A 25,895-nucleotide genomic window follows, 5' to 3' on the forward strand; every position below is an offset into this window, starting at 1 on the left:
CACTTCTCCTGCGCAAAAAAATAAATTTACTATTAGCACCCCGGAGGGAGCCTCTGCACTTCTTATAGGGAGAAAACTCTGCAATGGAAGGGGACAGGGTCAATAACAGCTGTAAACTCTCACAAGACCATCACTGCTCTCACACTTTCCTGCTCTCAGGCTGGCGGGCCATTATCGGCCCTGGCTGCCGCACCATTGCCAGGTTTGTGTAACTATATTATTTCTAATTGGCTCCACTTTGATGACTTTCATTTGGATTCTGACTTGATTATTGAGATCTTAAATAAGTGACTGGGGATCAGGTGTCCACTTATTCTCATGGATAACATCACAACCAACCTTTAATTCAAACATGAGTCATGACATCACAGATGGAGTACAGCTTATGATAGAGGTGGAACATCACATTGTAGCAGCCCAAGTAGCTCGCCGTGATCATATAGTGGTTAGTACTTTGCATTGTGGCCGCAGCAACCTCGGTTCGAATCTGAGTCACGGCATTGCGGTGAGGCAATGTCACGGCAGTTGGGCAGATTTTTTAGAATTTCCATTAATACATTGGCAATCTCTGTGGAGGACTGAAACAATTCGATATGTCCTGTTACTGTTATGAACCTTTTGTCTCTTTAATGCTCTTTGCACACTTTTTCATCGGGTGACTGTAATGTATTTCAACCAAATCTAATTAAGAGCGCATTATGTGGTGACATTTGCAGTACATGAAACATTATAACACTGCCATTTACGTCAATAACCACTAGCTTGATTAAGACATATGTATTGCAGCGACAGTATTTCCCAGTTACAAATGGGAATAAAAACAACATCCGCGAGGGATTGAGCCAACGACATTTAACTGATGTTGCCAATGGAGCGCGTTACAGAGAGCGCGAAGTCCCGCCTTTACAGTCACACGCTGATGATAATACAGATGTTTAAATAAACAGGCATATCTGTGGACTTGTGGTCTTTCTACATTGGGACTCATAGTCTAGTCCTAGGCTATTGTAGGCACTGGCGTATCTTTTAGTGGAATGAGAGGCATTCTGTAGTCGCGTGAAAGGACCTTTCAAGTCAATCTGATCTGTATTGTCCTGTGAAAAAAAGCGTTCTTAGACACAGTGAGGAGTTTTTGGGGATAATGGGAAAATCATTTCCAACTAAATGACAGGAATTTCTTAGTCCAATCATGAGGTGTGCTAGGCTTTTTTATACTGTGGCGGAAAGAGAGAGAGTATAACAGTCATTATAAATAAAGGGCCAAGGAAGTGACAGTTAATGGAAGGAACAATTTGCACATAGTTTTAGAATGTGGTCAGGAGGAGGACAATGTGCTTACACATATGAAACATTAGAAGGTAGACATTATGGAAGCACATATATTTCTTTATTTTTATTGTATTTGGGGAGAGGGGGTTAATATAGCACGTACAATGTGGAAAAGTGCTTTCCATAGCACCTTGCAGGTGGGCGACATCTAGAGCTGTGCAGTAGCCACCCATGCCCCAGACGTCAAAGAGAACAAGAAGTTACACATGTTGGAAGTGAGGGTGAGACATTGAGGAGATATGATCCCCGTATGAAGCCGAGAGAAGGAGGAGGCGTGAACGTGCATCCATGTATGCGGGCGAGACAGGAAGGAGCGTTGGTCATGCATCCCTGCATGAGGGTGAGACAGGGAGGAGATATGATCCCCGTATGAAGCCGAGAGAAGGAGGAGGCGTGAACGTGCATTCATGTATGCAGGCGAGAAGGGAAGGAGCATTGGTCATGCATCCCTGCATGAGGGTGAGACAGGGAGGAGATATGATCCCCGTATGAAGCGGAGAGAAGGAGGAGGCGTGAACGTGCATCCATGTATGCGGGCGAGACAGGAAGGAGCATTGGTCATGCATCCCTGCATGAGGGTGAGACAGGGAGGAGATATGATCCCCGTATGAAGCCGAGAGAAGGAGGAGGCGTGAACGTGCATCCATGTATGCGGGCGAGACGGGAAGGAGCATTGGTCATGCATCCCTTCCTGAGGGTGAGACAGGGAGGAGATAAAATCCCCGTATGAAGCCGAGAGAACGAGGAGACATGAACGTGCATCCATGTATGCGGGCGAGAAGGGAAGGAGCATTGGTCATGCATCCCTGCATGAGGGTGAGACAGGGAGGAGATAAAATCCCTGTATGAAGCCAAGAGAACGAGGCGGCATGAACATGCATCCTTGTATGCAGGTGTGACATGGAGTCATCATGAACATGCATCCCTTTATAAGGACATAACATGGAGGACGCATGAACATGAATGCCTGAATTTTATGGTGGTGGCCTTCGGGTGATTTGGCACGTGCAATTGGTGAAGAGCACTTCTCCTGCGCAAAAAAATAAATTTACTATTAGCACCCCGGAGGGAGCCTCTGCACTTCTTATAGGGAGAAAACTCTGCAATGGAAGGGGACAGGGTCAATAACAGCTGTAAACTCTCACAAGACCATCACTGCTCTCACACTTTCCTGCTCTCAGGCTGGCGGGCCATTATCAGCCCTGGCTGCCGCACCATTGCCAGGTTTGTGTAACTATATTATTTCTAATTGGCTCCACTTTGATGACTTTCATTTGGATTCTGACTTGATTATTGAGATCTTAAATAAGTGACTGGGGATCAGGTGTCCACTTATTCTCATGGATAACATCACAACCAACCTTTAATTCAAACATGAGTCATGACATCACAGATGGAGTACAGCTTATGATAGAGGTGGAACGTCACATTGTAGCAGCCCAAGTAGCTCGCCGTGATCGTATAGTGGTTAGTACTCTGCGTTGTGGCCGCAGCAACCTCGGTTCGAATCCGAGTCACGACATTGCGGTGAGGCAATGTCACGGCAGTTGGGCAGATATTTTAGAATTTCCATTAATACATTGGCAATCTCTGTGGAGGACTGAAACAATTCGATATGTCCTGTTACTGTTATGAACCTTTTGTTTCTTTAATGCTCTTTGCACACTTTTTCATCGGGTGACTGTAATGTATTTCAACCAAATCTAATTAAGAGCGCATTATGTGGTGACATTTGCAGTACATGAAACATTATAACACTGCCATTTACGTCAATAACCACTAGCTTGATTAAGACATATGTATTGCAGCGACAGTATTTCCCAGTTACAAATGGGAATAAAAACAACATCCGCGAGGGATTGAACCAACGACATTTAACTGATGTTGCCAATGGAGCGCGTTACAGAGAGAGCGAGGTCCCGCCTTTACAGTCACACGCTGATGATAATACAGATGTTTAAATAAACAGGCATATCTGTGGACTTGTGGTCTTTCTACATTGGGACTCATAGTCTAGTCCTAGGCTATTGTAGGCACTGGCGTATCTTTTAGTGGAATGAGAGGCATTCTGTAGTCGCGTGAAAGGACCTTTCAAGTCAATCTGATCTGTATTGTCCTGTGAAAAAAAGCGTTCTTAGACACAGTGAGGAGTTTTTGGGGATAATGGGAAAATCATTTCCAACTAAATGACAGGAATTTCTTAGTCCAATCATGAGGTGTGCTAGGCATTTTTATACTGTGGCGGAAAGAGAGAGAGTATAACAGTCATTATAAATAAAGGGCCAAGGAAGTGACAGTTTATGGAAGGAACAATTTGCACATAGTTTTAGAATGTGGTCAGAAGAAGGACAATGTGCTTACACATATGAAACATTAGAAGGTAGACATTATGGAAGCACATATATTTCTTTATTTTTATTGTATTTGGGGAGAGGGGGTTAATATAGCACGTACAATGTGGAAAAGTGCTTTCCATAGCACCTTGCAGGTGGGGGACATCTAGAGCTGTGCAGTAGCCACCCATGCCCCAGACGTCAAAGAGAACAAAAAGTTACACATGTTGGAAGTGAGGGTGAGACATTGAGGAGATATGATCCCCGTATGAAGCCGAGAAAAGGAGGAGGCGTGAACGTGCATCCATGTATGCAGGCGAGAAGGGAAGGAGCATTGGTCATGCATCCCTGCATGAGGGTGAGACAGGGAGGAGATATGATCCCCGTATGAAGCCGAGAGAAGGAGGAGGCGTGAACGTGCATCCATGTATGCGGGCGAGACAGGAAGGAGCACTGGTCATTCATTCCTGCATGAGGGTGAGACAGGGAGGAGATATGATCCCCGTATGAAGCCGAGAGAAGGAGGAGGCGTGAACGTGCATCCATGTATGCGGGCGAGACAGGAAGGAGCATTGGTCATGCATCCCTGCATGAGGGTGAGACAGGGAGGAGATATGATCCCCGTATGAAGCCGAGAGAAGGAGGAGGCGTGAACGTGCATCCATGTATGCGGGCGAGACGGGAAGGAGCATTGGTCATGCATCCCTTCCCGAGGGAGAGACAGGGAGGAGATAAAATCCCCGTATGAAGCCGAGAGATCGAGGAGACATGAACGTGCATCCATGTATGCGGGCGAGAAGGGAAGGAGCATTGGTCATGCATCCCTGCATGAGGGTGAGACAGGGAGGAGATAAAATCCCTGTATGAAGCCAAGAGAACGAGGCGGCATGAACATGCATCCTTGTATGCAGGTGTGACATGGAGTCATCATGAACATGCATCCCTTTATAAGGACATAACATGGAGGACGCATGAACATGAATGTCTGAATTTTATGGTGGTGGCCTTCGGGTGATTTGGCACGTGCAATTGGTGAAGAGCACTTCTCCTGCGCAAAAAAATAAATGTACTATTATCACCCCGGAGGGAGCCTCTGCACTTCTTATAGGGAGAAAACTCTGCAATGGAAGGGGACAGGGTCAATAACAGCTGTAAACTCTCACAAGACCATCACTGCTCTCACACTTTCCTGCTCTCAGGCTGGCGGGCCATTATCGGCCCTGGCTGCCGCACCATTGCCAGGTTTGTGTAACTATATTATTTCTAATTGGCTCCACTTTGATGACTTTCATTTGGATTCTGACTTGATTATTGAGATCTTAAATAAGTGACTGGGGATCAGGTGTCCACTTATTCTCATGGATAACATCACAGCCAACCTTTAATTCAAACATGAGTCATGACATCACAGATGGAGTACAGCTTATGATAGAGGTGGAACGTCACATTGTAGCAGCCCAAGTAGCTCGCCGTGATCGCATAGTGGTTAGTACTCTGCGTTGTGGCCGCAGCAACCTCGGTTCGAATCCGAGTCACGGCATTGCGGTGAGGCAATGTCACTGCAGTTGGGCAGATATTTTACAATTTCCATTAATACATTGGCAATCTCTGTGGAGGACTGAAACAATTCGATATGTCCTGTTACTGTTATGAACCTTTTGTTTCTTTAATGCTCTTTGCACACTTTTTCATCGGGTGACTGTAATGTATTTCAACCAAATCTAATTAAGAGCGTATTATGTGGTGACATTTGCAGTACATGAAACATTATAACACTGCCATTTACGTCAATAACCACTAGCTTGATTAAGACATATGTATTGCAGCGACAGTATTTCCCAGTTACAAATGGGAATAAAAACAACATCCGCGAGGGATTGAACCAACGACATTTAACTGATGTTGCCAATGGAGCGCGTTACAGAGAGCGCGAATCCCACCTTTACAGTCACACGCTGATGATAATACAGATGTTTAAATAAACAGGCATATCTGTGGACTTGTGGTCTTTCTACATTGGGACTCATAGTCTAGTCCTAGGCTATTGTAGGCACTGGCGTATCTTTTAGTGGAATGAGAGGCATTCTGTAGTCGCATGAAAGGACCTTTCAAGTCAATCTGATCTGTATTGTCCTGTGAAAAAAAGCGTTCTTAGACACAGTGAGGAGTTTTTGGGGATAATGGGAAAATCATTTCCAACTAAATGACAGGAATTTCTTAGTCCAATCATGAGGTCTGCTAGGCTTTTTTATACTGTGGCGGAAAGAGAGAGAGTATAACAGTCATTATAAATAAAGGGCCAAGGAAGTGACAGTTTATGGAAGGAACAATTTGCACATAGTTTTAGAATGTGGTCAGGAGGAGGACAATGTGCTTACACATATGAAACATTAGAAGGTAGACATTATGGAAGCACATATATTTCTTTATTTTTATTGTATTTGGGGAGAGGGGGTTAATATAGCACGTCCAATGTGGAAAAGTGCTTTCCATAGCACCTTGCAGGTGGGCGACATCTAGAGCTGTGCAGTAGCCACCCATGCCCCAGACGTCAAAGAGAACAAGAAGTTACACATGTTGGAAGTGAGGGTGAGACATTGAGGAGATATGATCCCCGTATGAAGCCGAGAGAAGGAGGAGGCGTGAACGTGCATCCATGTATGCAGGCGAGAAGGGAAGGAGCATTGGTCATGCATCCCTGCATGAGGGTGAGACAGGGAGGAGATATGATCCCCGTATGAAGCCGAGAGAAGGAGGAGGCGTGAACGTGCATCCATGTATGCGGGCGAGACAGGAAGGAGCGTTGTTCATGCATCCCTGCATGAGGGTGAGACAGGGAGGAGATATGATCCCCGTATGGAGCCGAGAGAAGGAGGAGGCGTGAACGTGCATCCATGTATTTAGGCGAGAAGGGAAGGAGCATTGGTCATGCATCCCTGCATGAGGGTGAGACAGCGAGGAGATATGATCCCCGTACGAAGCCGAGAGAAGGAGGAGGCGTGAACGTGCATCCATGTATGCGGGCGAGACAGGAAGGAGCATTGGTCATGCATCCCTGCATGAGGGTGAGACAGGGAGGAGATATGATCCCCGTATGAAGCCGAGAGAAGGAGGAGGCGTGAACGTGCATCCATGTATGCGGGCGAGACGGGAAGGAGCATTGGTCATGCATCCCTTCCTGAGGGTGAGACAGGGAGGAGATAAAATCCCCGTATGAAGCCGAGAGAACGAGGAGACATGAACGTGCATCCATGTATGCGGGCGAGAAGGGAAGGAGCATTGGTCATGCATACCTGCATGAGGGTGAGACAGGGAGGAGATAAAATCCCTGTATGAAGCCAAGAGAACGAGGCGGCATGAACATGCATCCTTGTATGCAGGTGTGACATGGAGTCATCATGAACATGCATCCCTTTATAAGGACATAACATGGAGGACGCATGAACATGAATGCCTGAATTTTATGGTGGTGGCCTTCGGGTGATTTGGCACGTGCAATTGGTGAAGAGCACTTCTCCTGCGCAAAAAAATAAATTTACTATTAGCACCCCGGAGGGAGCCTCTGCACTTCTTATAGGGAGAAAACTCTGCAATGGAAGGGGACAGGGTCAATAACAGCTGTAAACTCTCACAAGACCATCACTGCTCTCACACTTTCCTGCTCTCAGGCTGGCGGGCCATTATCGGCCCTGGCTGCCGCACCATTGCCAGGTTTGTGTAACTATATTATTTCTAATTGGCTCCACTTTGATGACTTTCATTTGGATTCTGACTTGATTATTGAGATCTTAAATAAGTGACTGGGGATCAGGTGTCCTCTTATTCTCATGGATAACATCACAACCAACCTTTAATTCAAACATGAGTCATGACATCACAGATGGAGTACAGCTTATGATAGAGGTGGAACGTCACATTGTAGCAGCCCAAGTAGCTCGCTGTGATCGTATAGTGGTTAGTACTCTGCGTTGTGGCTGCAGCAACCTCTGTTCGAATCAGAGTCACGGCATTGCGGTGAGGCAATGTCACGGCAGTTGGGCAGATATTTTAGAATTTCCATTAATACATTGGCAATCTCTGTGGAGGACTGAAACAATTCGATATGTCCTGTTACTGTTATGAACCTTTTGTTTCTTTAATGCTCTTTGCACACTTTTTCATCGGGTGACTGTAATGTATTTCAACCAAATCTAATTAAGAGCGCATTATATGGTGACATTTGCAGTACATGAAACATTATAACACTGCCATTTACGTCAATAACCACTAGCTTTATTAAGACATATGTATTGCAGCGACAGTATTTCCCAGTTACAAATGGGAATAAAAACAACATCCGCGAGGGATTGAACCAACGACATTTAACTGATGTTGCCAATGGAGCGCGTTACAGAGAGCGCGAGGTCCCGCCTTTACAGTCACACGCTGATGATAATACAGATGTTTAAATAAACAGGCATATCTGTGGACTTGTGGTCTTTCTACATTGGGACTCATAGTCTAGTCCTAGGCTATTGTAGGCACTGGCGTATCTTTTAGTGGAATGAGAGGCATTCTGTAGTCGCGTGAAAGGACCTTTCAAGTCAATCTGATCTGTATTGTCCTGTGAAAAAAAGCGTTCTTAGACACAGTGAGGAGTTTTTGGGGATAATGGGAAAATCATTTCCAACTAAATGACAGGAATTTCTTAGTCCAATCATGAGGTGTGCTAGGCTTTTTTATACTGTGGCGGAAAGAGAGAGAGTATAACAGTCATTATAAATAAAGGGCCAAGGAAGTGACAGTTTATGGAAGGAACAATTTGCACATAGTTTTAGAATGTGGTCAGGAGGAGGACAATGTGCTTACACATATGAAACATTAGAAGGTAGACATTATGGAAGCACATATATTTCTTTATTTTTATTGTATTTGGGGTGAGGGGGTTAATATAGCACGTCCAATGTGGAAAAGTGCTTTCCATAGCAACTTGCAGGTGGGCGACATCTAGATCTGTGCAGTAGCCACCCATGCCCCAGATGTCAAAGAGAACAAGAAGTTACACATGTTGGAAGTGAGGGTGAGACATTGAGGAGATATGATCCCCGTATGAAGCCGAGAGAAGGAGGAGGCGTGAACGTGCATCCATGTATGCAGGCGAGAAGGGAAGGAGCATTGGTCATGCATCCCTGCATGAGGATGAGACAGGGAGGAGATATGATCCCCGTATGAAGCCGAGAGAAGGAGGAGGCTTGAACGTGCATCCATGTATGCGGGCGAGACAGGAAGGAGCGTTAGTCATGCATCCCTGCATGAGGGTGAGACAGGGAGGAGATATGATCCCCGTATAAAGCCGAGAGAAGGAGGAGGCGTGAACGTGCATCCATGTATGCAGGCGAGAAGGGAAGGAGCATTGGTCATGCATCCCTGCATGAGGGTGAGACAGGGAGGAGATATGATCCCCGTATGAAGCCGAGAGAAGGAGGAGGCGTGAACGTGCATCCATGTATGCGGGCGAGACAGGAAGGAGCATTGGTCATGCATCCCTGCATGAGGGTGAGACAGGGAGGAGATATGATCCCCGTATGAAGCCGAGAGAAGGAGGATGCGTGAACGTGCATCCATGTATGCGGGCGAGACGGGAAGGAGCATTGGTCATGCATCCCTTCCTGAGGGTGAGACAGGGAGGAGATAAAATCCCCGTATGAAGCCGAGAGAACGAGAAGACATGAACGTGCATCCATGTATGCGGGCGAGAAGGGAAGGAGCATTGGTCATGCATCCCTGCATGAGGGTGAGACAGGGAGGAGATAAAATCCCTTTATGAAGCCAAGAGAACGAGGCGGCATGAACATGCATCCTTGTATGCAGATGTGACATGGAGTCATCATGAACATGCATCCCTTTATAAGGACATAACATGGAGGACGCATGAACATGAATGCCTGAATTTTATGGTGGTGGCCTTTGGGTGATTTGGCACGTGCAATTGGTGAAGAGCACTTCTCCTGCGCAAAAAAATAAATGTACTATTAGCACCCCGGAGGGAGCCTCTGCACTTCTTATAGGGAGAAAACTCTGCAATGGAAGGGGACAGGTTCAATAACAGCTGTAAACTCTCACAAGACCATCACTGCTCTCACACTTTCCTGCTCTCAGGCTGGCGGGCCATTATCAGCCCTGGCTGCCGCACCATTGCCAGTTTTGTGTAACTATATTATTTCTAATTGGCTCCACTTTGATGACTTTCATTTGGATTCTGACTTGATTATTGAGATCTTAAATAAGTGACTGGGGATCAGGTGTCCACTTATTCTCATGGATAACATCACAACCAACCTTTAATTCAAACATGAGTCATGACATCACAGATGGAGTACAGCTTATGATAGAGGTGGAACGTCACATTGTAGCAGCCCAAGTAGCTCGCCGTGATCATATAGTGGTTAGTACTCTGTGTTGTGGCCGCAGCAACCTCGGTTCGAATCCGGCAGTTGGGCAGATATTTTAGAATTTCCATTAATACATTGGCAATCTCTGTGGAGGACTGAAACAATTCGATATGTCCTGTTACTGTTATGAACCTTTTGTTTCTTTAATGCTCTTTGCACACTTTTTCATCGGGTGACTGTAATGTATTTCAACCAAATGTAATTAAGAGCACATTATGTGGTGACATTTGCAGTACATGAAACATTATAACACTGCCATTTACGTCAATAACCACTAGCTTGATTAAGATATATGTATTGCAGCGACAGTATTTCCCAGTTACAAATGGGAATAAAAACAACATCCGCGAGGGATTGAACCAACGACATTTAACTGATGTTGCCAATGGAGCGCGTTACAGAGAGCGCGAGGTCCCGCCTTTACAGTCACACGCTGATGATAATACAGATGTTTAAATAAACAGGCATATCTGTGGACTTGTGGTCTTTCTACATTGGGACTCATAGTCTAGTCCTAGGCTATTGTAGGCACTGGCGTATCTTTTAGTGGAATGAGAGGCATTCTGTAGTCGCGTGAAAGGACCTTTCAAGTCAATCTGATCTGTATTGTCCTGTGAAAAAAAGCGTTCTTAGACACAGTGAGGAGTTTTTGGGGATAATGGGAAAATCATTTCCAACTAAATGACAGGAATTTCTTAGTCCAATCATGAGGTGTGCTAGGCTTTTTTATACTGTGGCGGAAAGAGAGAGAGTATAACAGTCATTATAAATAAAAGGCCAAGGAAGTGACAGTTTATGGAAGGAACAATTTGCACATAGTTTTAGAATGTGGTCAGGAGGAGGACAATGTGCTTACACATATGAAACATTAGAAGGTAGAAATTATGGAAGCACATATATTTCTTTATTTTTATTGTATTTGGGGAGAGGGGGTTAATATAGCACGTCCAATGTGGAAAAGTGCTTTCCATAGCACCTTGCAGGTGGGCGACATCTAGAGCTGTGCAGTAGCCACCCATGCCCCAGACGTCAAAGAGAACAAGAAGTTACACATGTTGGAAGTGAGGGTGAGACATTGAGGAGATATGATCCCCGTATGAAGCCGAGAAAAGGAGGAGGCGTGAACGTGCATCCATGTATGCAGGCGAGAAGGGAAGGAGCATTGGTCATGCGTCCCTGCATGAGGGTGAGACAGGGAGGAGATATGATCCCCGTATGAAGCCCAGAGAAGGAGGAGGCGTGAACGTGCATCCATGTATGCGGGCGAGACAGGAAGGAGCATTGGTCATGCATCCCTGCATGAGGGTGAGACAGGGAGGAGATATGATCCCCGTATGAAGCCGAGAGAAGGAGGAGGCATGAACGTGCATCCATGTATGCGGGCGAGACGGGAAGGAGCATTGGTCATGCATCCCTTCCCGAGGGTGAGACAGGGAGGAGATAAAATCCCTGTATGAAGCCGATAGAACGAGGAGACATGAACGTGCATCCATGTATGCGGGCGAGAAGGGAAGGAGCATTGGTCATGCATCCCTGCATGAGGGTGAGACAGGGAGGAGATATGATCCCCGTATGAAGCCAAGAGAACGAGGCGGCATGAACATGCATCCTTGTATGCAGGTGTGACATGGAGTCATCATGAACATGCATACCTTTATAAGGACATAACATGGAGGACGCATGAACATGAATGCCTGAATTTTATGGTGGTGGCCTTCGGGTGATTTGGCACTTGCAATTGGTGAAGAGCACTTCTCCTGCGCAAAAAAATAAATTTACTATTAGCACCCCGGAGGGAGCCTCTGCACTTCTTATAGGGAGAAAACTCTGCAATGGAAGGGGACAGGGTCAATAACAGCTGTAAACTCTCACAAGACCATCACTGCTCTCACACTTTCCTGCTCTCAGGCTGGCGGGCCATTATCGGCCCTGGCTGCCGCACCATTGCCAGGTTTGTGTAACTATATTATTTCTAATTGGCTCCACTTTGATGACTTTCATTTGGATTCTGACTTGATTATTGAGATCTTAAATAAGTGACTGGGGATCAGGTGTCCACTTATTCTCATGGATAACATCACAACCAACCTTTAATTCAAACATGAGTCATGACATCACAGATGGAGTACAGCTTATGATAGAGGTGGAACGTCACATTGTAGCAGCCCAAGTAGCTCGCCGTGATCGTATAGTGGTTAGTACTCTGTGTTGTGGCCGCAGCAACCTCGGTTCGAATCCGAGTCACAGCATTGCGGTGAGGCAATGTCACGTCACGGCAGTTGGGCAGATATTTTAGAATTTCCATTAATACATTGGCAATCTCTGTGGAGGACTGAAACAATTCGATGTCCTGTTACAGTTATGAACCTTTTGTTTCTTTAATGCTCTCTGCACACTTTTTCATGGGTGACTGTAATGTATTTCAACCAAATCTAATTAAGAGTGCATTATGTGGTGACATTTGCAGTACATGAAACATTATAACACTGCCATTTACGTCAATAACCACTAGCTTGATTAAGACATATGTATTGCAGCGACAGTATTTCCCAGTTACAAATGGGAATAAAAACAACATCCGCGAGGGATTGAACCAACGACATTTAACTGATGTTGCCAATGGAGCGCGTTACAGAGAGCGCAAGGTCCCGCCTTTACAGTCACACGCTGATGATAATACAGATGTTTAAATAAACAGGCATATCTGTGGACTTGTGGTCTTTCTACATTGGGACTCATAGTCTAGTCCTAGGCTATTGTAGGCACTGGCGTATCTTTGAGTGGAATGAGAGGCGTTCTGTAGTCGCGTGAAAGGACCTTTCAAGTCAATCTGATCTGTATTGTCCTGTGAAAAAAAGCGTTCTTAGACACAGTGAGGAGTTTTTGGGGATAATGGGAAAATCATTTCCAACTAAATGACAGGAATTTCTTAGTCCAATCATGAGGTGTGCTAGGCTTTTTTATACTGTGGCGGAAAGAGAGAGAGTATAACAGTCATTATAAATAAAGGGCCAAGGAAGTGACAGTTTATGGAAGGAACAATTTGCACATAGTTTTAGAATGTGGTCAGAAGAAGGACAATGTGCTTACACATATGAAACATTAGAAGGTAGACATTATGGAAGCACATATATTTCTTTATTTTTATTGTATTTGGGGAGAGGGGGTTAATATAGCACGTACAATGTGGAAAAGTGCTTTCCATAGCACCTTGCAGGTGGGCGACATCTAGAGCTGTGCAGTAGCCACCCATGCCCCAGACGTCAAAGAGAACAAAAAGTTACACATGTTGGAAGTGAGGGTGAGACATTGAGGAGATATGATCCCCGTATGAAGCCGAGAAAAGGAGGAGGCGTGAACGTGCATCCATGTATGCAGGCGAGAAGGGAAGGAGCATTGGTCATGCATCCCTGCATGAGGGTGAGACAGGGAGGAGATATGATCCCCGTATGAAGCCGAGAGAAGGAGGAGGCGTGAACGTGCATCCATGTATGCAGGCGAGAAGGGAAGGAGCATTGGTCATGCATCCCTGCATGAGGGTGAGACAGGGAGGAGATATGATCCCCGTATGAAGCCGAGAGAAGGAGGAGGCGTGAACGTGCATCCATGTATGCGGGCGAGACAGGAAGGAGCATTGGTCATTCATCCCTGCATGAGGGTGAGACAGGGAGGAGATATGATCCCCGTATGAAGCCGAGAGAAGGAGGAGGCGTGAACGTGCATCCATGTATGCGGGCGAGACAGGAAGGAGCATTGGTCATTCATCCCTGCATGAGGGTGAGACAGGGAGGAGATATGATCCCCGTATGAAGCCGAGAGAAGGAGGAGGCGTGAACGTGCATCCATGTATGCGGGCGAGACAGGAAGGAGCATTGGTCATGCATCCCTGCATGAGGGTGAGACAGGGAGGAGATATGATCCCCGTATGAAGCCGAGAGAAGGAGGAGGCGTGAACGTGCATCCATGTATGCGGGCGAGACGGGAAGGAGCATTGGTCATGCATCCCTTCCCGAGGGAGAGACAGGGAGGAGATAAAATCCCCATATGAAGCCGAGAGATCGAGGAGACATGAACGTGCATCCATGTATGCGGGCGAGAAGGGAAGGAGCATTGGTCATGCATCCCTGCATGAGGGTGAGACAGGGAGGAGATAAAATCCCTGTATGAAGCCAAGAGAACGAGGCGGCATGAACATGCATCCCTTTATAAGGACATAACATTGAGGACGCATGAACATGAATGCCTGAATTTTATGGTGGTGGCCTTCGGGTGATTTGGCACGTGCAATTGGTGAAGAGCACTTCTCCTGCGCAAAAAAATAAATTTACTATTAGCACCCCGGAGGGAGCCTCTGCACTTCTTATAGGGAGAAAACTCTGCAATGGAAGGGGACAGGGTCAATAACAGCTGTAAACTCTCACAAGACCATCACTGCTCTCACACTTTCCTGCTCTCAGGCTGGCGGGCCATTATCGGCCCTGGCAGCCGCACCATTGCCAGGTTTGTGTAACTATATTATTTCTAATTGGCTCCACTTTGATGACTTTCATTTGGATTCTGACTTGATTATTGAGATCTTAAATAAGTGACTGGGGATCAGGTGTCCACTTATTCTCATGGATAACATCACAACCAACCTTTAATTCAAACATGAGTCATGACATCACAGATGGAGTACAGCTTATGATAGAGGTGGAACATCACATTGTAGCAGCCCAAGTAGCTCGCCGTGATCATATAGTGGTTAGTACTTTGCATTGTGGCCGCAGCAACCTCGGTTCGAATCTGAGTCACGGCATTGCGGTGAGGCAATGTCACGGCAGTTGGGCAGATATTTTAGAATTTCCATTAATACATTGGCAATCTCTGTGGAGGACTGAAACAATTCGATATGTCCTGTTACTGTTATGAACCTTTTGTCTCTTTAATGCTCTTTGCACACTTTTTCATCGGGTGACTGTAATGTATTTCAACCAAATCTAATTAAGAGCGCATTATGTGGTGACATTTGCAGTACATGAAACATTATAACACTGCCATTTACGTCAATAACCACTAGCTTGATTAAGACATATGTATTGCAGCGACAGTATTTCCCAGTTACAAATGGGAATAAAAACAACATCCGCGAGGGATTGAGCCAACGACATTTAACTGATGTTGCCAATGGAGCGCGTTACAGAGAGCGCGAAGTCCCGCCTTTACAGTCACACGCTGATGATAATACAGATGTTTAAATAAACAGGCATATCTGTGGACTTGTGGTCTTTCTACATTGGGACTCATAGTCTAGTCCTAGGCTATTGTAGGCACTGGCGTATCTTTTAGTGGAATGAGAGGCATTCTGTAGTCGCGTGAAAGGACCTTTCAAGTCAATCTGATCTGTATTGTCCTGTGAAAAAAAGCGTTCTTAGACACAGTGAGGAGTTTTTGGGGATAATGGGAAAATCATTTCCAACTAAATGACAGGAATTTCTTAGTCCAATCATGAGGTGTGCTAGGCTTTTTTATACTGTGGCGGAAAGAGAGAGAGTATAACAGTCATTATAAATAAAGGGCCAAGGAAGTGACAGTTAATGGAAGGAACAATTTGCACATAGTTTTAGAATGTGGTCAGGAGGAGGACAATGTGCTTACACATATGAAACATTAGAAGGTAGACATTATGGAAGCACATATATTTCTTTATTTTTATTGTATTTGGGGAGAGGGGGTTAATATAGCACGTACAATGTGGAAAAGTACTTTCCATAGCACCTTGCAGGTGGGCGACATCTAGAGCTGTGCAGTAGCCACCCATGCCCCAGACGTCAAAGAGAACAAGAAGTTACACATGTTGGAAGTGAGGGTGAGACATTGAGGAGATATGATCCCCGTATGAAGCCGAGAGAAGGAGGAGGCGTGAACGTGCATCCATGTATGCGGGCGAGACAGGAAGGAGCGTTGGTCATGCATCCCTGCATGAGGGTGAGACAGGGAGGAGATATGATCCCCGTATGAAGCCGAGAGAAGGAGGAGGCGTGAACGTGCATTCATGTATGCAGGCGAGAAGGGAAGGAGCATTGGTCATGCATCCCTGCATGAGGGTGAGACAGGGAGGAGATATGATCCCCGTATGAAGCGGAGAGAAGGAGGAGGCGTGAACGTGCATCCATGTATGCGGGCGAGACAGGAAGGAGCATTGGTCATGCATCCCTGCATGAGGGTGAGACAGGGAGGAGATATGATCCCCGTATGAAGCCGAGAGAAGGAGGAGGCGTGAACGTGCATCCATGTATGCGGGCGAGACGGGAAGGAGCATTGGTCATGCATCCCTTCCTGAGGGTGAGACAGGGAGGAGATAAAATCCCCGTATGAAGCTGAGAGAACGAGGAGACATGAACGTGCATCCATGTATGTGGGCGAGAAGGGAAGGAGCATTGGTCATGCATCCCTGCATGAGGGTGAGACAGGGAGGAGATAAAATCCCTGTATGAAGCCAAGAGAACGAGGCGGCATGAACATGCATCCTTGTATGCAGGTGTGACATGGAGTCATCATGAACATGCATCCCTTTATAAGGACATAACATGGAGGACGCATGAACATGAATGCCTGAATTTTATGGTGGTGGCCTTCGGGTGATTTGGCACGTGCAATTGGTGAAGAGCACTTCTCCTGCGCAAAAAAATAAATTTACTATTAGCACCCCGGAGGGAGCCTCTGCACTTCTTATAGGGAGAAAACTCTGCAATGGAAGGGGACAGGGTCAATAACAGCTGTAAACTCTCACAAGACCATCACTGCTCTCACACTTTCCTGCTCTCAGGCTGGCGGGCCATTATCAGCCCTGGCTGCCGCACCATTGCCAGGTTTGTGTAACTATATTATTTCTAATTGGCTCCACTTTGATGACTTTCATTTGGATTCTGACTTGATTATTGAGATCTTAAATAAGTGACTGGGGATCAGGTGTCCACTTATTCTCATGGATAACATCACAACCAACCTTTAATTCAAACATGAGTCATGACATCACAGATGGAGTACAGCTTATGATAGAGGTGGAACGTCACATTGTAGCAGCCCAAGTAGCTCGCCGTGATCGTATAGTGGTTAGTACTCTGCGTTGTGGCCGCAGCAACCTCGGTTCGAATCCGAGTCACGACATTGCGGTGAGGCAATGTCACGGCAGTTGGGCAGATATTTTAGAATTTCCATTAATACATTGGCAATCTCTGTGGAGGACTGAAACAATTCGATATGTCCTGTTACTGTTATGAACCTTTTGTTTCTTTAATGCTCTTTCAACACTTTTTCATCGGGTGACTGTAATGTATTTCAACCAAATCTAATTAAGAGCGCATTATGTGGTGACATTTGCAGTACATGAAACATTATAACACTGCCATTTACGTCAATAACCACTAGCTTGATTAAGACATATGTATTGCAGCGACAGTATTTCCCAGTTACAAATGGGAATAAAAACAACATCCGCGAGGGATTGAACCAACGACATTTAACTGATGTTGCCAATGGAGCGCGTTACAGAGAGAGCGAGGTCCCGCCTTTACAGTCACACGCTGATGATAATACAGATGTTTAAATAAACAGGCATATCTGTGGACTTGTGGTCTTTCTACATTGGGACTCATAGTCTAGTCCTAGGCTATTGTAGGCACTGGCGTATCTTTTAGTGGAATGAGAGGCATTCTGTAGTCGCGTGAAAGGACCTTTCAAGTCAATCTGATCTGTATTGTCCTGTGAAAAAAAGCGTTCTTAGACACAGTGAGGAGTTTTTGGGGATAATGGGAAAATCATTTCCAACTAAATGACAGGAATTTCTTAGTCCAATCATGAGGTGTGCTAGGCATTTTTATACTGTGGCGGAAAGAGAGAGAGTATAACAGTCATTATAAATAAAGGGCCAAGGAAGTGACAGTTTATGGAAGGAACAATTTGCACATAGTTTTAGAATGTGGTCAGAAGAAGGACAATGTGCTTACACATATGAAACATTAGAAGGTAGACATTATGGAAGCACATATATTTCTTTATTTTTATTGTATTTGGGGAGAGGGGGTTAATATAGCACGTACAATGTGGAAAAGTGCTTTCCATAGCACCTTGCAGGTGGGGGACATCTAGAGCTGTGCAGTAGCCACCCATGCCCCAGACGTCAAAGAGAACAAAAAGTTACACATGTTGGAAGTGAGGGTGAGACATTGAGGAGATATGATCCCCGTATGAAGCCGAGAAAAGGAGGAGGCGTGAACGTGCATCCATGTATGCAGGCGAGAAGGGAAGGAGCATTGGTCATGCATCCCTGCATGAGGGTGAGACAGGGAGGAGATATGATCCCCGTATGAAGCCGAGAGAAGGAGGAGGCGTGAACGTGCATCCATGTATGCGGGCGAGACAGGAAGGAGCACTGGTCATTCATTCCTGCATGAGGGTGAGACAGGGAGGAGATATGATCCCCGTATGAAGCCGAGAGAAGGAGGAGGCGTGAACGTGCATCCATGTATGCGGGCGAGACAGGAAGGAGCATTGGTCATGCATCCCTGCATGAGGGTGAGACAGGGAGGAGATATGATCCCCGTATGAAGCTGAGAGAACGAGGAGGCGTGAACGTGCATCCATGTATGCGGGCGAGACGGGAAGGAGCATTGGTCATGCATCCCTTCCCGAGGGAGAGACAGGGAGGAGATAAAATCCCCGTATGAAGCCGAGAGATCGAGGAGACATGAACGTGCATCCATGTATGCGGGCGAGAAGGGAAGGAGCATTGGTCATGCATCCCTGCATGAGGGTGAGACAGGGAGGAGATAAAATCCCTGTATGAAGCCAAGAGAACGAGGCGGCATGAACATGCATCCTTGTATGCAGGTGTGACATGGAGTCATCATGAACATGCATCCCTTTATAAGGACATAACATGGAGGACGCATGAACATGAATGCCTGAATTTTATGGTGGTGGCCTTCGGGTGATTTGGCACGTGCAATTGGTGAAGAGCACTTCTCCTGCGCAAAAAAATAAATTTACTATTAGCACCCCGGAGGGAGCCTCTGCACTTCTTATAGGGAGAAAACTCTGCAATGGAAGGGGACAGGGTCAATAACAGCTGTAAACTCTCACAAGACCATCACTGCTCTCACACTTTCCTGCTCTCAGGCTGGCGGGCCATTATCAGCCCTGGCTGCCGCACCATTGCCAGGTTTGTGTAACTATATTATTTCTAATTGGCTCCACTTTGATGACTTTCATTTGGATTCTGACTTGATTATTGAGATCTTAAATAAGTGACTGGGGATCAGGTGTCCACTTATTCTCATGGATAACATCACAACCAACCTTTAATTCAAACATGAGTCATGACATCACAGATGGAGTACAGCTTATGATAGAGGTGGAACGTCACATTGTAGCAGCCCAAGTAGCTCGCCGTGATCGTATAGTGGTTAGTACTCTGCGTTGTGGCCGCAGCAACCTCGGTTCGAATCCGAGTCACGACATTGCGGTGAGGCAATGTCACGGCAGTTGGGCAGATATTTTAGAATTTCCATTAATACATTGGCAATCTCTGTGGAGGACTGAAACAATTCGATATGTCCTGTTACTGTTATGAACCTTTTGTTTCTTTAATGCTCTTTGCACACTTTTTCATCGGGTGACTGTAATGTATTTCAACCAAATCTAATTAAGAGCGCATTATGTGGTGACATTTGCAGTACATGAAACATTATAACACTGCCATTTACGTCAATAACCACTAGCTTGATTAAGACATATGTATTGCAGCGACAGTATTTCCCAGTTACAAATGGGAATAAAAACAACATCCGCGAGGGATTGAACCAACGACATTTAACTGATGTTGCCAATGGAGCGCGTTACAGAGAGAGCGAGGTCCCGCCTTTACAGTCACACGCTGATGATAATACAGATGTTTAAATAAACAGGCATATCTGTGGACTTGTGGTCTTTCTACATTGGGACTCATAGTCTAGTCCTAGGCTATTGTAGGCACTGGCGTATCTTTTAGTGGAATGAGAGGCATTCTGTAGTCGCGTGAAAGGACCTTTCAAGTCAATCTGATCTGTATTGTCCTGTGAAAAAAAGCGTTCTTAGACACAGTGAGGAGTTTTTGGGGATAATGGGAAAATCATTTCCAACTAAATGACAGGAATTTCTTAGTCCAATCATGAGGTGTGCTAGGCATTTTTATACTGTGGCGGAAAGAGAGAGAGTATAACAGTCATTATAAATAAAGGGCCAAGGAAGTGACAGTTTATGGAAGGAACAATTTGCACATAGTTTTAGAATGTGGTCAGAAGAAGGACAATGTGCTTACACATATGAAACATTAGAAGGTAGACATTATGGAAGCACATATATTTCTTTATTTTTATTGTATTTGGGGAGAGGGGGTTAATATAGCACGTACAATGTGGAAAAGTGCTTTCCATAGCACCTTGCAGGTGGGGGACATCTAGAGCTGTGCAGTAGCCACCCATGCCCCAGACGTCAAAGAGAACAAAAAGTTACACATGTTGGAAGTGAGGGTGAGACATTGAGGAGATATGATCCCCGTATGAAGCCGAGAAAAGGAGGAGGCGTGAACGTGCATCCATGTATGCAGGCGAGAAGGGAAGGAGCATTGGTCATGCATCCCTGCATGAGGGTGAGACAGGGAGGAGATATGATCCCCGTATGAAGCCGAGAGAAGGAGGAGGCGTGAACGTGCATCCATGTATGCGGGCGAGACAGGAAGGAGCACTGGTCATTCATTCCTGCATGAGGGTGAGACAGGGAGGAGATATGATCCCCGTATGAAGCCGAGAGAAGGAGGAGGCGTGAACGTGCATCCATGTATGCGGGCGAGACAGGAAGGAGCATTGGTCATGCATCCCTGCATGAGGGTGAGACAGGGAGGAGATATGATCCCCGTATGAAGCCGAGAGAAGGAGGAGGCGTGAACGTGCATCCATGTATGCGGGCGAGACGGGAAGGAGCATTGGTCATGCATCCCTTCCCGAGGGAGAGACAGGGAGGAGATAAAATCCCCGTATGAAGCCGAGAGATCGAGGAGACATGAACGTGCATCCATGTATGCGGGCGAGAAGGGAAGGAGCATTGGTCATGCATCCCTGCATGAGGGTGAGACAGGGAGGAGATAAAATCCCTGTATGAAGCCAAGAGAACGAGGCGGCATGAACATGCATCCTTGTATGCAGGTGTGACATGGAGTCATCATGAACATGCATCCCTTTATAAGGACATAACATGGAGGACGCATGAACATGAATGCCTGAATTTTATGGTGGTGGCCTTCGGGTGATTTGGCACGTGCAATTGGTGAAGAGCACTTCTCCTGCGCAAAAAAATAAATGTACTATTAGCACCCCGGAGGGAGCCTCTGCACTTCTTATAGGGAGAAAACTCTGCAATGGAAGGGGACAGAGTCAATAACAGCTGTAAACTCTCACAAGACCATCACTGCTCTCACACTTTCCTGCTCTCAGGCTGGCGGGCCATTATCGGCCCTGGCTGCCGCACCATTGCCAGGTTTGTGTAACTATATTATTTCTAATTGGCTCCACTTTGATGACTTTCATTTGGATTCTGACTTGATTATTGAGATCTTAAATAAGTGACTGGGGATCAGGTGTCCACTTATTCTCATGGATAACATCACAGCCAACCTTTAATTCAAACATGAGTCATGACATCACAGATGGAGTACAGCTTATGATAGAGGTGGAACGACACATTGTAGCAGCCCAAGTAGCTTGCCGTGATTGTATAGTGGTTAGTACTCTGCGTTGTGGCCGCAGCAACCTCGGTTCGAATCCGAGTCACGGCATTGCGGTGAGGCAATGTCACGGCAGTTGGGCAGATATTTTAGAATTTCCATTAATACATTGGCAATCTCTGTGGAGGACTGAAACAATTCGATATGTCCTGTTACTGTTATGAACCTTTTGTTTCTTTAATGCTCTTTGCACACTTTTTCATCGGGTGACTGTAATGTATTTCAACCAAATCTAATTAAGAGCACATTATGTGGTGACATTTGCAGTACATGAAACATTATAACACTGCCATTTACGTCAATAACCACTAGCTTGATTAAGACATATGTATTGCAGCGACAGTATTTCCCAGTTACAAATGGGAATAAAAACAACATCCGCGAGGGATTGAACCAACGACATTTAACTGATGTTGCCAATGGAGCGCGTTACAGAGAGCGCAAGGTCCCGCCTTTACAGTCACACGCTGATGATAATACAGATGTTTAAATAAACAGGCATATCTGTGGACTTGTGGTCTTTCTACATTGGGACTCATAGTCTAGTCCTAGGCTATTGTAGGCACTGGCGTATCTTTGAGTGGAATGAGAGGCGTTCTGTAGTCGCGTGAAAGGACCTTTCAAGTCAATCTGATCTGTATTGTCCTGTGAAAAAAAGCGTTCTTAGACACAGTGAGGAGTTTTTGGGGATAATGGGAAAATCATTTCCAACTAAATGACAGGAATTTCTTAGTCCAATCATGAGGTGTGCTAGGCTTTTTTATACTTTGGCGGAAAGAGAGAGAGTATAACAGTCATTATAAATAAAGGGCCAAGGAAGTGACAGTTTATGGAAGGAACAATTTGCACATAGTTTTAGAATGTGGTCAGGAGGAGGACAATGTGCTTACACATATGAAACATTAGAAGGTAGACATTATGGAAGCACATATATTTCTTTATTTTTATTGTATTTGGGGAGAGGGGGTTAATATAGCACGTCCAATGTGGAAAAGTGCTTTCCATAGCACCTTGCAGGTGGGCGACATCTAGAGCTGTGCAGTAGCCACCCATGCCCCAGACGTCAAAGAGAACAAGAAGTTACACATGTTGGAAGTGAGGGTAAGACATTGAGGAGATATGATCCCCGTATGAAGCCGAGAGAAGGAGGAGGCGTGAACGTGAATCCATGTATGCAGGCGAGAAGGGAAGGAGCATTGGACATGCATCCCTGCATGAGGGTGAGACAGGGAGGAGATATGATCCCCGTATGAAGCCGAGAGAAGGAGGAGGCGTGAACGTGCATTCATGTATGCGGGCGAGACAGGAAGGAGCGTTGGTCATGCATCCCTGCATGAGGGTGAGACAGGGAGGAGATATGATCGCGTATGAAGCCGAGAGAAGGAGGAGGCGTGAATGTGCATCCATGTATGCAGGCGAGAAGGGAAGGAGCATTGGTCATGCATCCCTGCATGAGGGTGAGACAGGGAGGAGATATGATCCCCGTATGAAGCCGAGAGAAGGAGGAGGCGTGAACGTGCATCCATGTATGCGGGCGAGACGGGAAGGAGCATTGGTCATGCATCCCTTCCTGAGGGTGAGACAGGGAGGAGATAAAATCCCCGTATGAAGCCGAGAGAACGAGAAGACATGAACGTGCATCATTGTATGCGGGCGAGAAGGGATTGAGCATTGGTCATGCATCCCTGCATGAGGGTGAGACAGGGAGGAGATAAAATCCCTGTATGAAGCCAAGAGAACGAGGCGGCATGAACATGCATCCTTGTATGCAGGTGTGACATGGAGTCATCATGAACATGCATCCCTTTATAAGGACATAACATGGAGGACGCATGAACATGAATGCCTGAATTTTATGGTGGTGGCCTTCGGGTGATTTGGCACGTGCAATTGGTGAAGAGCACTTCTCCTGCGCAAAAAAATAAATGTACTATTAGCACCCCGGAGGGAGCCTCTGCACTTCTTATAGGGAGAAAACTCTGCAATGGAAGGGGACAGGGTCAATAACAGCTGTAAACTCTCACAAGACCATCACTGCTCTCACACTTTCCTGCTCTCAGGCTGGCGGGCCATTATCGGCCCTGGCTGCCGCACTATTGCCAGGTTTGTGTAACTATATTATTTCTAATTGGCTCCACTTTGATGACTTTCATTTGGATTCTGACTTGATTATTGAGATCTTAAATAAGTGACTGGGGATCAGGTGTCCACTTATTCTCATGGATAACATCACAGCCAACCTTTAATTCAAACATGAGTCATGACATCACAGATGGAGTACAGCTTATGATAGAGGTGGAACGTCACATTGTAGCAGCCCAAGTAGCTCGCCGTGATCGTATAGTGGTTAGTACTCTGCGTTGTGGCCGCAGCAACCTCGGTTCGAATCCGAGTCACGGCATTGCGGTGAGGCAAGGCAGTTGGGCAGATATTTTACAATTTCCATTAATACATTGGCAATCTCTGTGGAGGACTGAAACAATTCGATATGTCCTGTTACTGTTATGAACCTTTTGTTTCTTTAATGCTCTTTGCACACTTTTTCATCGGGTGACTGTAATGTATTTCAACCAAATCTAATTAAGAGCACATTATGTGGTGACATTTGCAGTACATGAAACATTATAACACTGCCATTTACGTCAATAACCACTAGCTTGATTAAGACATATGTATTGCAGCGACAGTATTTCCCAGTTACAAATGGGAATAAAAACAACATCCGCGAGGGATTGAACCAACGACATTTAACTGATGTTGCCAATGGAGCGCGTTACAGAGAGCGCGAAGTCCCACCTTTACAGTCACACGCTGATGATAATACAGATGTTTAAATACACAGGCATATCTGTGGACTTGTGGTCTTTCTACATTGGGACTCATAGTCTAGTCCTAGGCTATTGTAGGCACTGGCTTATCTTTTAGTGGAATGAGAGGCATTCTGTAGTCGCATGAAAGGACCTTTCAAGTCAATCTGATCTGTATTGTCCTGTGAAAAAAAGCGTTCTTAGACACAGTGAGGAGTTTTTGGGGATAATGGGAAAATCATTTCCAACTAAATGACAGGAATTTCTTAGTCCAATCATGAGGTGTGCTAGGCTTTTTATACTGTGGCGGAAAGAGAGAGAGTATAACAGTCATTATAAATAAAGGGCCAAGGAAGTGACAGTTTATGGAAGGAACAATTTGCACATAGTTTTAGAATGTGGTCAGGAGGAGGACAATGTGCTTACACATATGAAACATTAGAAGGTAGACATTATGGAAGCACATATATTTCTTTATTTCTATTGTATTTGGGGAGAGGGGGTTAATATAGCACGTCCAATGTGGAAAAGTGCTTTCCATAGCACCTTGCAGGTGGGCGACATCTAGAGCTGTGCAGTAGCCACCCATGCCCCAGACGTCAAAGAGAACAAGAAGTTACACATGTTGGAAGTGAGGGTGAGACATTGAGGAGATATGATCCCCGTATGAAGCCGAGAGAAGGAGGAGGCGTGAACGTGCATCCATGTATGCAGGCGAGAAGGGAAGGAGCATTGGTCATGCATCCCTGCATGAGGGTGAGACAGGGAGGAGATATGATCCCCGTATGAAGCCGAGAGAAGGAGGAGGCGTGAACGTGCATCCATGTATGCGGGCGAGACAGGAAGGAGCGTTGTTCATGCATCCCTGCATGAGGGTGAGACAGGGAGGAGATATGATCCCGTATGGAGCCGAGAGAAGGAGGAGGCGTGAACGTGCATCCATGTATGCAGGCGAGAAGGGAAGGAGCATTGGTCATGCATCCCTGCATGAGGGTGAGACAGCGAGGAGATATGATCCCCGTATGAAGCCGAGAGAAGGAGGAGGCGTGAACGTGCATCCATGTATGCAGGCGAGAAGGGAAGGAGCATTGGTCATGCATCCCTGCATGAGGGTGAGACAGGGAGGAGATATGATCCCCGTATGAAGCCGAGAGAAGGAGGAGGCGTGAACGTGCATCCATGTATGCGGGCGAGA

At 45.9% G+C, this 25,895-nt stretch overlaps 5 non-coding genes across 5 annotated transcripts; all 5 read left to right on the forward strand.

Annotated features, from left to right (window-relative positions):
• Window positions 1-2,779: 2,779 nt before the first annotated feature.
• Window positions 2,780-2,851, forward strand: TRNAH-GUG (transfer RNA histidin (anticodon GUG)). Its single transcript has one exon. It is a non-coding gene; the product is annotated as a tRNA-His (tRNA).
• A 14,319-nt stretch (window positions 2,852-17,170) lies between these two features.
• On the forward strand, window positions 17,171-17,242 carry TRNAH-GUG (transfer RNA histidin (anticodon GUG)). Its single transcript has one exon. It is a non-coding gene; the product is annotated as a tRNA-His (tRNA).
• Window positions 17,243-19,521: 2,279 nt separating this feature from the next.
• TRNAH-GUG (transfer RNA histidin (anticodon GUG)) lies at window positions 19,522-19,593 on the forward strand. Its single transcript has one exon. It is a non-coding gene; the product is annotated as a tRNA-His (tRNA).
• Window positions 19,594-21,872: 2,279 nt separating this feature from the next.
• On the forward strand, window positions 21,873-21,944 carry TRNAH-GUG (transfer RNA histidin (anticodon GUG)). The gene has a single exon. It is a non-coding gene; the product is annotated as a tRNA-His (tRNA).
• Window positions 21,945-24,222: 2,278 nt separating this feature from the next.
• Window positions 24,223-24,294, forward strand: TRNAH-GUG (transfer RNA histidin (anticodon GUG)). Its single transcript has one exon. It is a non-coding gene; the product is annotated as a tRNA-His (tRNA).
• The last annotated feature ends 1,601 nt before the right edge of the window (window positions 24,295-25,895 follow it).

The sequence above is a fragment of the Ambystoma mexicanum genome (genome assembly GCF_040938575.1).
Source record: "Ambystoma mexicanum isolate Mex_15411 chromosome 12 unlocalized genomic scaffold, UKY_AmexF1_1 Mex_chr12_unloc.1, whole genome shotgun sequence".
NCBI lineage: Eukaryota > Metazoa > Chordata > Amphibia > Caudata > Ambystomatidae > Ambystoma > Ambystoma mexicanum.